Source organism: Mustela erminea, chromosome 5 (assembly GCF_009829155.1).
Source record: "Mustela erminea isolate mMusErm1 chromosome 5, mMusErm1.Pri, whole genome shotgun sequence".
In the NCBI taxonomy this organism is placed as follows: domain Eukaryota; kingdom Metazoa; phylum Chordata; class Mammalia; order Carnivora; family Mustelidae; genus Mustela; species Mustela erminea.
The window spans coordinates 143361036-143373202 of NC_045618.1; the positions used below are offsets into that span (position 1 = coordinate 143361036).

Genomic DNA, 12167 nt, shown 5'->3' on the forward strand with positions numbered 1-12167 from the left:
AAATTTGAAGGTTTATTTCATTTAAATAATAATCACATACTTATAACTCACATTTACTTCTCGTGTTTTTAATTTTTTATGATAGATGGCACATCTGTCTTTGCCAATTACCCAGAGGCAGACACGAGTCTGGGAACAGAAGAAGCCATTAGCACCGCCGTGAAAGACAAGTGGAGCTCTTCTGCGTTTCAACTCCATATTTTCTACGGTGTCAAGCTGTCATTTTCCTGTAGAGAGAGGACACAGGGAAACCCGAAACCCGATGAACACATTTTCAGCAGTGGAGATAATCTCATCCTCCTCATTTGCTGGGCTCCCAAGATGAGCAACTACACTTTCTGAGAAATTCCTTTTAACACCTTCACAGATTCTAGAAACCAGAGCTCTCTGCCCAGGCTGAGAAAGGCTCCTCTCCCCTCTCACACATGAGCCTGTTTTCGTATAATCTGTGAGTTTCCGAGCAGGGACAGCATTTCCTGCACCTGCTGTGTGCGGGGAGACTGGGTCTCTGGGGCCAGGGCCAGCCCCCATGGATAGGAAGCTCGCCTATCTTCCTGCTCATCGCCACCTGATTCTCTACTCGTCGTGTTCTCACTGGTCTCCTGGAGTCTCTCCTTGAATGCCCCCCCCCAACCGCTGTGGTCAGAGTGAACCCCATACGTCTGGCCAGACAGACCCCCTACTCCAAAACCTCCTTTAGTTCCCGGAGGAAAGACCAAGATCCTGAGTTTCTCGTTGAAGGCCCTGGGAAGCCTGGCCCCAGGGGATGTCCCAGCCCCATCTGCCACCCCTTTCATGCCCACCTCCTTTGCTGTGGCCACACACTGGACAACAGAGTCCTCAAAGCTGCCTGCTGTTCCCACTACCGTTCTTCCCACCAACAACACTGACAGAGTTCTTAGGGCTTGCTGGGCGCTGTGGTGGGTGCCAAAGACGGAGGCGGCCATGAGAGTCTGTAGTTTGCTGAGTTAGAAGTCATGTAGGGCATGCAGGACTCAGCTCTGTTCCCCTAAACCCGGGAGAGCACCCTGACCCTCATCCGCCCGGTCCGCTTTACTAGAGGCTGTTCTGCCACGTTTGCGGAAGAAAGTTTATAGATTGCACGTGTGTGATGCACCTCACACCCACTGTGACAGTTACTACTCAAAAAAAAAAAAAAAAAGAAGAAGAAGAAGAAGAAGAACAGGTGTTGGCAAGGATGTGGAGACATCGGAACTCTGTGCGTTGCTGGTGGGAACTGAAAATGGTACAGTGGCTGTGACGAGCCTGGTGGTTTGTCAAAAAATTAAACAGAATTATCATATGACCCAGCAATTCCTCTTCTGGATATGTACCCCAAAGCCATGGAGGTGGGACTCAAACAGGTACCTGCACACCACATTCCCTGTAGCGTTGTTTGCCGTAGACAAAAGATGGAAACCACCCGAATGTCCATGAGTAGCTGAATGGGTACACAAACTGTGGGATGTCCACACAAGGGAATAGCACTCAGCTGACACTTGAAAAAGAGATTCTGACACACAACATGTCCTGCAACATGGATGAACCTGGAGGACATTATGCCGAGTGACCCGAGCCAGTCACAGAAGACAGACATTGTTGTGTGATCCCACTTACCCACTTGAGGTAGAGGAGTCAAGCTCCTGCAGACAAGAAGGAGGATGTGGGTGTCAGGGGCTGGGGAGGAGGCCATGAGGAGTGAGTGCCTAGTGGAGACAGAGTTTCAGTTTGGAAAGATGAAAGAAAGTTCTGGAGACGGATGGTGGTGATGGCTCTCCAACAGTGTGAATGTGCTTAGCGCCATTGAACTGCGTATTTAAAATGATTAAAGTGGTAGACTTTATATTTTATTATTATTATTTTTTAAAGATTTATTTATTTATCTGTTGATGGGGGATGATTAGCAGACAAGCAAGGGAAGCAGAAGGCAGAGGGGGAAGCAGGCTCCCCACTGAGCAAAAGGCTGGATATGGGACTCTATCCCAAGATGCTGGGAACATGACCTGAGCCAAAGGCAGAGATTCAACTGACTGAGCCACCCAGACCAATTTCTGCTTCTGGCCACAACACAGTCATGGGGTCCTGATTTACCCTTCCACATTAAATGACAACCAGACAAAACAACTAAAAAATAAAAGATAAAAAAATAATTTTCAGATGTAGGAAAACAGACAGCACAGAACAGTGATCCTTGCAAGATGGGAACAAATGAGGTGTGTCCTCTGATTGCCCTAGTTTGCTTCATTTTCAGGGTGCATGGCAGGAGGGGCAGCCTGAAGAGAGTGTGGGGTTGTCCCTCATCTGAGCAGATGGAGCTGAGAATCCAGGGAGGCCCGGGAGGCTAGAATTTCAGGGCAGCTTTTGAGAGAGGAAAGAGCTATAAAAGACAAGCAAGTTGGTGGGAGAGAGAGATTTAAAGTTCTACAGAGGGGCCCCAGGAGACTTTGGCTGAATGCTTGTCAGCAAGCACATGTGAGGCCTGGGGAGAGTCACAGAAAGGAGATGCAGAACTATCTCTGAAGCTAGAAATCGCTTGCGTGCTTGCTAAAGCAGAGAAACCTTGTAATACACAGGGCATCAGGAAGAATACTCGGAAGGATAATGCCTCAAGAAGATTAGCCCTATGCTAATGGCCATTCTGGTCTTGTCTAACAAAGCTTAAAAGTAAGGGTCAAAAGGATTGAGCTATTTCCAAGAAACATAACTGCTTCTAAGAACAAAGCTCAAGAGTGAGTAAAGGAATATAAAAATATCACAGCCGACAAAATAAAATGTATAATTCTCTCTCCAATCAAAAGATTATTAAGCATACCAAGTAACAGGAAAATGTGACTCATAATGGGGGGGGGGGAGCAATCAATAGAAACATACCCAGAAACATATACACAGATAACAGAGCTGATTTAAAAGGGTATTAAGTAGTTATTGTAACTAGATTTTGTACATTAGAAGGGTAGAGGAGAACATAAGCATGTTGAAAAGATATGCAGAATATATTTAAAAGACACAAATGGAATTGGCAGAAATTAAAAAATGAGGTCTAGGACTACATGCTACAGAACAAAAATTTAGCACACTTGAAGACTAAATAGCAACTGAAGCCATCCAAAAAAACAGGGTAAAAGGATGCGAAAAACCTGAAGAGCATTTAGTGAGCAGTGGGAAATACTCAAATGGTCTAATACACTCACCGGAGTCCCTGAAGGAAGGGAAGGAAAAGATCTGAAGAAATAATGGTTGAAGATTTTCCAAATTTGGTGAAAAGTACAAACCCCAAAATACAAGAAGTTAAATGAACCCCAAATATGAGAAGTATGAATAAAACTATAGCAAGGTACATCAAAGAAGTAGTTATAAAGAGAAAACTTTAAAAGGAGCTGGAGTAAGAAAGAAGGACACATAACGTACACAGGAGCAAAGATATGTACATGGGCCAATTTCTCATCAGAAACAATGCATGCCAAGGGACAGTACAGTTATATCTAAAAGTTTAAAAACTGCCAATCTAGAGTCATTCCCCAGAAAAGGAAATACCTTTCAAAAATAAGGATTAAAAAGACTTTTTCAGACATACAAAAGCTGAAGAAATTCTTCACCAACAGACCTTTACTATAAGAAATGATAAAGTCTTTTGAGCAGAAAACAAAATGGTAACAACAATTGGGATAGCTACCAAAAAAAAAAAAAAAAGATGAGCACTGGAAATGGTAATTAATGGGTAAATACCAAAGACATTTTCTCTTATCTAAAAAAAATGTTTAAAGATAATTGACTCTTGAAAGTAAACATAATAACAGTACGCTGAGGGGTTTAAAAGACAGGTAGATATAAAGGCATGGCAGTAATTAGCACAGGGACTATAAAGGGAGAAACAGAAGCACAGCTTTGTAAGACTGTTACACTATATGTGAAGAATTCTAATATTGTTTGAAGATAGATTGCAGTAACTTATAAAGTATACTTTGAAAAAGTAAACTTTCAAAAAATCCACCATCAGTCATTTATTTATTTATTTTTAAAGATTTTATATCTTTATTTTACAGAGAGAGTGGGCACACACAGTGGGGGAGGAGCAAAGGGAGAGAGAGAATCCCAAGCAGATTCTGCACTGTCCAATGTGCTGAGTCCAATGTGAGGCCCAATCCCACCCCCATGAGATCATTACCTGAGTAGAAACCAAGAGTTGGGTGCTTAATGGACTGAGCCACCCAGGTGCCCCTGCATTAGTCATTTAAAGTGTGAGACGCATATGCTTTAAGCTTTTGAGATATTACCTCATTCATCACATAAAAAATACAATGTATAATCCAAAAATGGGAATAAGCTTTAAAATTAAAGCAAATGGAATTTAGGTGACTATACTTTCCTTATAGTTAAAAAAAAAAATCTATACTCTAAGCCCTAGAGCAACCTCCATTTTAAAAAAAGAGAGGTAGAGTGAATAAGCCAACAGAGCATATAAATTGAAATAATAAAAACCACTCAATTTATCCAAAGGAAGTCAGGAAAAAAAGAACAAAGAGCATATGGGACACATAGGAAAAAAGCAATATAACAGATTTAAACTCAAATTACATCAATAATCACATTAAATATAAATGCCCTAATACTTTAAATAAAAGGCACAGATTGTCTGATTAAATAAAAGAGCAAAAACAAACTACATACTGTCTAAAATAAACCTTCTTTTATTAAAAAGACTCAGATAAATTAAGAGTTAAGGATAGATACACAATATATCACTCTAAGAATAATCAGAAGAAAGCTGGAGTGGCTACATTAATATCAGACAAAGTAGGTTTTGAAACAAAGGGTTTTACCAAGGATTAAGAGAATAACTTAATGATAATAAAGGAGTCTATTCATCAAGAAGACATAATAATTATAGTTGGAGACTTCAGAAACTTCTCTTAATAATTGATAGACCAAGTACACAGAAAATCAGTGAGGATAAAGAAATCCTGAACAATATTATAAGCCAATTGGGTCTGATTAGAGATCCATAGAATATGCTACCTAACTGCAGAAGAATATGTTCTTTTCAAGTGCACACAAACATTTACCAAGGTAGATCTTATTCTGGGACTAAAAATAAGGAATAAATTTTTATAAATTCAAGTCATATAAGGAATATTTTCTGGCCACAATGAAATTAAATTAGAAATTGGTATCTGAAAGATATCTCAAAAAGTCCCTTAAATATGTGGAAATTAAGTAATGTACTTCTAAATAACTCATGTCAAAGAAGAAGTCACAAAGACTATTAGAATGTATTTTGAAATGAAGAAAAATCAAAACATGACAAGTCCAAATGTGTAAGATGCAGCTAAAAGTGCTTACCATGAAAGTTATAGCACTGACCACCTAATTAGCAAGTCAAATGTTCTTGAAACAATGATCTTACCTTCTAGCTTAGGAAATGAGAAAAAGAAGATAAATTTTAACTCAAAGTAAGCAAGAGACAAGAAATAATAAATTTAATTATAAATAAATGAAATAGGGAAAAAATAAGTGATAGAGAAGATCAACCAAACCAAACACGAGGTACTTCAAAAGATGTACCAAGTTGCTAAATCTCTAGCCAGGGAGATCTGGAAAAAGAAATAGAAGAAACAAATTATCAGTATCATAAACAAGAGCGAGGCGAGGAGAGACATCACTACAAATCCTACAGGCAAAAAGTAATAATAATGAGAGACTGTTATGAACAACTTTATATGACTAAATTCAGTAACTTAGACGAAATGAGGAAATTATGTAGAAGACACAAATTTTCAGAGTTCGCTCAAAAAGAAATAGATAATCTGAATGGCCTAGCCTTATATCTATTAAAGAAATTGAATTTGTAGTTAAAACTTCCTCACAGAGAAAATCCCAGGCCCATATGGCTTAACTGGAGAATTCCACCAAGCATTGAAGACAGAAGCAAAATTAATTCTACAGAAACCCTTCCAAAAAACTAAAGAAGAGGGAACATTTTCCAACTCATTCTATGAAGCCAGCATTACCCTGATACCAAAACCAGAATATGATATTATAAGATAGCTACAGAGTATTATCCCTCATGAACAGAGATGCAAATTTTCTTTTAAAAATTGAGCATATCTAATCCAACAATATACAGAAAGGATAATATATCATGGCTAAATGGGGTTTATGAAGGAGTTGCAGAGTAGATTTAACATTTGAAAATCAATGTAATTCATCATATTGGCAGAATAAAGGAGAAAAGACATATGATCACATCAATAAATGCAGGAGACTCATTTCACAAAATCTAAGATGTCATGTCTTGCGAATATTCTCCACAAATTAAAATTAGAAGAAATTCCTCAACACAAAAAAGAGCACCTGCAAGAAAGTTACAAGGAATGTCACTAACGGCGAAGGCTGAACGCTTTCCCCCAGTTTCAGGAACAAGGCAAGGATGTCTGTTCCTAGCACTTTGGCTCTTGCTGTTGTTCTCATCACTTTCATTCAGCACTGTATTGGAAATGCTAGCTAATGCAGTATGGCAAAGGGGAGACATAAAAAGCAGATGTACTGAAAAAGTTAAAGTAAAATTGCCGTATTTGTTCATGACATGATCATCTATATAGAAAGTCTAAGGAATCTACCAGAAAGAAAAAAAGCCATTAGAACTAATAAGTGAGTTGGCTAAGTTTGCCAGATACAGGTTGATAAAAATATATTGTTATTGCCACATATTAGCAAGAAAAAAAAAACTGAAATTAAAAAAATAATAAAATCATGTATTTCATCAAGATAGATTAAATGCATGGGGTTAGATTTGATCAAAGAAGTGCAGATACCACTGAAAACAAAACAGTGCTGAGAGTAATAAAGACCTATTAAATAGAGAGGAATCCATGGATCAGAAGACCCAATGTTATTCAGATGTCAATCATTCCCAAATTAAAGTATGGGCTCAATATTATCCTAATCAAAAGCGCAGCAGGTTTACTGTAGAAATTGATTAGCTAATTAAAAAGTTTATATTAAAATACAAAACTAAGACTAGTCACACACACACACACAAAACAACAACTTTGAGGGGAAAAAAAAGTAAGGTCAGAGAGCCTAACCCTAAACTGGTTAGTTTTAAGATTTATTACAAAGATACTGTAATCAAGACAGTTTCATATTAACATATATAGAGACACACAGGTCAGTGCAGCAGAAAAAAATGTTCAGAAATGGACTGACTGATTTTCAACAAAAGTTCCAAGATAAGGCAGTGAAGAAATGACTATTTTTTAAATAATTAATGCTGGAAGAAGTATGTAACCCTATAAAAAGTTAAAAAAAATTAATGAACTCTGATATTTCATACCATACGTAAAAGTAACCCAGAATAGATCATAGCCCTAAAGGTAAGAGCAAAGATTATACGCCTTCTAGAAGAAAATGTAAAAGGAAATCCTAGTGGTCTTTGGCAAAGATTTTTTAAATACTATATAAAGTATGAAACATAAAAGAAAAAACAAATTAGATGAAATCCAAATATAACTTTTTGCTCTTTGAAAAGAGTGTTATGTAATTAACAGCTATTAATTAATAACTACAGACTGGGAGAAAATATCTAGAAAGCATAGATCCATCTATGCACTCGAATCTAGAATATATAAAGAACACTTGTCTTTCAATAAGATAAACAAACCAATAAAAAAATTAAGGCGAAGATCTGATTACACACTTTATCAAAAGAAGACATATAGATGGCAAGTAAACACCTGGAAAGATGCTTGACATGACTGGTTATTATGGAAATGCAAAATAAAACCATAATCAGATACCACAGCACACCCGCTAGAATGACTAAGTTAAAAATAAGAACTAATTATATGTCCACATAAATGGACCTGTAGAAGATATAGTGCTATGTGAAATGAGTCAGAGAAAGACAAATACCATATGATTTCACTTATGTGTGAAATCTAAAAAAACAAAGCCAATGAAGAAATAAAAACAGACCCATAAGTCCAGAGAACAAACTGGTGACTACCAGAGGGGAGGTCGGTGGGTGATGGGGACACAGGAGAGGGGGATTAAGAGGCACAAACTTAAATTTATTAAAAAAAAATTTCATGGAGATGAAAGGTACAGCACAGGGAACATGGTCGATAATACCGTAATCACGTTGTTTGGTGACAGGTGGTGACCCAACTTACCGTGGGGAGCCCTGAGTAATGTATAGAATTGTCAAACCACTGTGTTGTCCACTGGAAACTAACATAACACTGTATGGTAATTATACTTCAATAAAAAAAGAAGAAATGCAACGACTAATTAAACACGTGTGCCACATGCCAAAAGAGAGAGAAAATGAAAAGAGAAAAGACAAGACTGATCACACCAAGTCCCAGGGTAGATGGGGAAGCTTCTGGAACTCTACACAGCTGGTGGGACTCTAAAAATAAATAAGCCACTTTGGGAAAACAGTTTGGCAGTTTCTTAAAAAGTTAAACATATGTATACCGTATGACCCAGCCATTCCGCTCCTAGGCACCAACCCAGAGGAAAGGAAAGGCTATGCTCCTGCAAAGTCTTGGGACATGAGTGTTCACAGCAGCTTCATCTGGAAGAGTCAAGATCTGGAAACAGCACAAATGCCCATCAGCAGATGAATGCGTAACCAAATTGTGGCACAGCCATACAACGGAATGTGACTCAGCGATGAAAAGAAGCAAGGTGTGGGTACTCACAATAATACTTAACTGGCAGGTTAAGATACCACGATCATGACACGCACAATAACACAGATGAAGCCCAAAATACTTATTCTGCGTGAAAGGAGTCAGACAAAAAGTACATATTGGATGATTCCATTTACAAGCAATTCTGGAAAATGCAAACTAATTTGCCATGACAGAAAGCAGATCAGTGGTTATCCGAGGGTAGGTGAGCGTGGAGAAGTGGATTACAGAAGGAGCTCAAGGAAGCTTTAGGAGGTGACGGTTGTGGTCACCGTTTATCCATGAGGATGGGGACATGTGGAAACTCATCCACTGTGTACGCTAAATATGAACAGCTTATTATAACTCAGTTGTATTTCAATAAACCTACAAATCAGAACTTCAGAACTTCTACTTCTGTTTACTAGTGATGCATTGATCATTTTGAAGAGTAAGAAATAGTCTCCGGGAAGGAAACTAGGGTTTTAGAGACACGGCTGAGGCCCACTTGGCATATTTGTGAGTGTTGCAAGACCCCACCTTGTCTATGCCACAGACTCAGACTAATACGAGCTTCTCCTCCCCTTCCCACCCCCTGGCCACCCCTGTTTGCCCAGTTAACGGCAGTGGATTTGAGGAAACTCAACTCAAAAGTCAGCTCCTCCTTGAGTCAGGATCTGGGACACATTCTGACCAGAACTCACAATCAGCCTAATCTAAGCCCCGTCCTGTGGGTCACTCCCAGGACACTGTGGACAACTCGTCCCAGCGCTTCTGTTCCCAGCACAATGCGTGGTCCCAGAAAAACACTTAGTGAATAAATAACAAGCCTGGGGGGAGGAGCAGGTCCCAAACAAGGGCAGGAACGAGGCTTCCTTCTGGATGACACAGACACAGCGAGGGTAAAGGTCCAGAAACCCGAAAGCATGGCCCTCCATCTCCTCCAGATACCCCCTCTCGGGCAGCTCAGTAAAGGGGAACAGAGCAGTGAACATCGAGTATCTCCAAATGAGTCCCAATATATCTTCCTTCCCCTTCCAGCTCAGGAGGGAACGGGGGCCTTGTGGGGTAGCCACGGTCACGTCTGGCCTCCAAAGACCCCACAGGGAGATGATACAGAAAAGGTTAGGCCACACCCAGCCTTTGCAGTAAGGATCATCTACAAGGACGGGCAGATACAATTTTAGTAATCCCTTGTTTGCTCCCTGAGATGCCAAACAGGATAAAAGTCCACGTCAATGGGTCCAAGCTTTTGACCAGAACTGAGCTGACTCACGCAGTATCTCCCCTTTTGGATGGAGTCCCTCAGTAGGTTCCAGAAAGGCTGAATGCAGCCCCATCTGACCCTGCCCCCAGTAACCACAAGTCCCTCCTACATGAGCATTCCTTTCTCTCCCCCACATTCCCATCAGTCCCCAGATCAGCATCGCCAGAGGAACCCTCGTGGGGATCTGGCTTACAGCACCTGCCAACGCCCTTCTGGATGCCAGGAAGCCGGACTCCCTGGGCCGGGTGAGTTCCAGAACGCACGCCTCTCCAGAGTCAGTTCTTTGCTTTTGTGGGCAATTGTTTCATAAATGCCAGAGAGTATCTGAGGTGGGCAAGACTGGAAAGGAACCAGAAGTCCTCTGGATACTCCAATTCATTCCTCCTCAAAAGATGTGTGCCTGCCCTTTGTGGGGTCCTACACCAGCTGAAGGTAAAGGAGATGAGAGAGCCCCACCCTGGCCCCTGGGGAGCCCACAGGTGGTGGAGGAGATCTAGAAGAACAGAGAGGAATTAAGAGGCAAAGAGGGGATGGGGGGAATCAGGAAAACCTCGTGGAGGAGATGGGCTAAGCCGAGATTTTAGGAAGTGGGCTACCCTGGATGAGGCCCAACAAGGAAAGGCCTGTTTCAGGAAAAGGCAACAGGGCAAGCGAAGGCACAGACACAGAGGAGCCAGGTGTACCCATCAGCACTGTGGTGCAACCCGGAGGAGAAGGTTGTGGGTTCCAATATCCTACACAGCCTGCCTAGCGCAGGGGCCCAGACGCATGACTCGGTGTTCGGTCAATCGATGGTGCACAATTGCTTACATCGGTCCTTTTGAACGGAGTGTTCTGCTTATTTACCTTCCTGGGTGCTACATCGCTCTGGTACGAGGTTCCCAGGGTATAACGTGAAAGCAGGCTTTCTTCTTTCACCTCTTTAAGACTCCAGGAAACAGCCGGATCCTGAATCTACACAAGAAGACGGGAGAAACCTTTTTTTGATGCATTGCAGGACGCACAGGAAGCGAGTGGAATCTCTAAAGCCCAGTGCCCACCCCTAACACCCATACCCCCGCCCCAATAAAAAAGGAACAGGTGTGAACTGAACCCAGAACAGCTGGGGGCCAAAGGCAAAGAGGGGAGGAGGTCACCCTGAAGGAATGTCAGGCAGTCAGTGGGAAAGACAGCATGGCGTAGACCCTGAGACCTGTGGCCGCCAGAATCTGTAGAAGGAGAGTACAGGAGAGGTACAAAGGACATGTGTGGAGAAAACAAGGACCCATTCCTAAAGATAAACAAACAAGGGCTTGGGGGAGGAATGACCATGCAAAGCTTAAAAAGAACCCGAAGGACTTCTAGAAATGAAAGATATAATTTGGGAAACAATAAATGAGACACTACAACCAGAAAAGACTCTCTCCTGCCTTCTGCCCGTTCCTCCAACACTGGCCCCTCTGCCTTCTCCCTCCAGCCCAGCAGACACTGCAAGCCGAAGCAACCAGAAGAAATCTTCCACCACGGCCAGGCTCGCCTCCACCACATGCCAGCACCACACCCACGCACTCAGTCGTCACCCCTACTTCTAGTGATGAACTTTTCATGCCCCAACCTGAAGGCAAGTCCACCTGTGTTCCAGAACTGTCTCTCCACATCCCCCGAAGGCTGCTGCTCCAGACATTCCCTGCTCCTCTCCCACACGGCTCACTTTCTCTCTCTGCTGGAATATTTTCATCACCTTCTTATGACTTAACCCTAGAGTTAAGTGGTTAAGTGGATTCCATGCCCAGAGCCAAGTCTTTTCTCTCTTCCCTTGGTTAGCTAATGTTTTAGCTCCAGTAACTTCTTTAAGAAAGGCTTACATGAACCATATCTCCTAAGTCCTTACCCACTCAGTAGCGTCTGTTGCTTCTCTACTCACGTGACACTTTGGCTAGGTATAAAATGACTTTCAGAGCATCCCCCATGGATGCCTTTCCCCTTCTAGGTTTCTCACCTAACCTGATCACCTTTCCTCAATTCCTGTGTTGTCTTTAAAATTTAGTGCCTCTAATCAGGAATGCCTGTGTGTTTACCACTGTATATATCTCCCTCGGGACACAATATTTCCTTTCAACCTGTAGGCTCAGGTCTTCCTTTTATTTTTAAAAATGTTTCTTAGGTTATAATCATAATTTTTAAGTTATTTTTCTCTCATAGTCTTAGCTCTTTGTTCTTCAGTCTCATTGGGTACAAATATTTGA

The 12167-nt window shown here is 41.3% G+C and overlaps 1 long non-coding RNA gene across 1 annotated transcript in view; it reads right to left on the reverse strand.

The window, feature by feature from the left end:
* LOC116591909 overlaps positions 1 to 12167 on the reverse strand; it is a 20923-nt gene continuing 8756 nt past the window's right edge. Inside the window, exons 3-4 of the long non-coding RNA XR_004286239.1 lie at positions 10789 to 10896; positions 1 to 227 (exon numbers count right to left, since the gene is read on the reverse strand). This is a non-coding gene — a long non-coding RNA (uncharacterized LOC116591909). The remainder of the gene's footprint in view (positions 228 to 10788; positions 10897 to 12167) is intronic.